Genomic DNA, 1275 nt, shown 5'->3' on the forward strand with positions numbered 1-1275 from the left:
ATATCTTCATTATGTGATAGATTGTTTGAAGAGAACACAGGTGTAATGACCAAGTGGCCCAGTGACTCCATGTTACCAACACAACTGGGCAACATTTACATAGGTGTGTTTTAATGTAGTGTGCTAGGGAAACAAATCTTTGGCGCAGTTTCCAGCAGAGCACATCTTCTACAGTATATCTTTTATGCAGGGATAAATGGTGACATATGTAAAACACATCTAAAATATGTTTAAAACACACCATACTGCAACTGCATGAAACACACAAATATTTAAATGAACTTTTAGACTTAGCATCTCTGGCTAGAAAATTTTCATAGAAGCCCACAGTAGAGCTAAATCATAAAAAGAAAACACGTCACAATGTAGCATTCCATCATGATTTTGTACACAATAAAAAAGTCAGTTCTTATGGTATACTTTTATGTCTGCTCCTGAAACTTGTGATCACAATGTTAGTATAGTTATGGCCACGAGCCAATCAGGTACGTTCCCGGTCACATGGCCACTATGATAGCCAATCAAAAGAGGCTCAGTGAAGAAAGTCAATATAAGAAAAAAAGTATTTATCTATCAACTCCCAAATTTAACCTGCAAAAATGTGTCAACTTAATTTGCCAGAATTTGTTTTTATTTGATATTGTTGCCAGAATGTGTTTTAATTTGATATTGTTGCCAGAATTTGGTATTTAATTGCGAGACCAAAAACACATTTTGACCATATTTTCTCATATAAGCAAAAACAAAACCTAATTTGTCACAGAAAAAAAAAACCCTACTGCTCATAAAATTACAACACGCTTTGGTAAAACGAGGAAGAAAATGTTAAAGTATCCTATTTCTAAAGGGGAAAAAAATGAGAAAAAGGGTAAATAAAAAGAAAGCAAAAAGACCAAGATGCAGTATTTAGGGATTCTTCACAGAGGAGTTATATTCTATTCTAGTCCCTTTTATCTTTAAATACTTAAACCGATTAATTTTTTTAATTCTCCTGACCTGGTTGGGTGTTGATGTGTACGCAGGCCAGGGGGAACATTACTTTTTGGTTACTTAGCCCCATAAAGTGAAGACATGCTCCCCGAGTCAGTGTAAAAATGATTTAATTAGTATCCGCACTGGCTATTGATTTTTTACCAAAATAAATACTGGAATTAAAGAAAAACAGAGACAAAACATTTATGTAAAGAGCATTTGTTATATAAACATTATTATTATTATTATTAGTAGTATTATTATTATTTATAATAATAATATTATTCTGTAATAATTGTAATT

This window comes from Nanorana parkeri, unplaced genomic scaffold, assembly GCF_000935625.1.
Source record: "Nanorana parkeri isolate BGI_ZX_2015 unplaced genomic scaffold, ASM93562v1 scaffold144, whole genome shotgun sequence".
NCBI lineage: Eukaryota > Metazoa > Chordata > Amphibia > Anura > Dicroglossidae > Nanorana > Nanorana parkeri.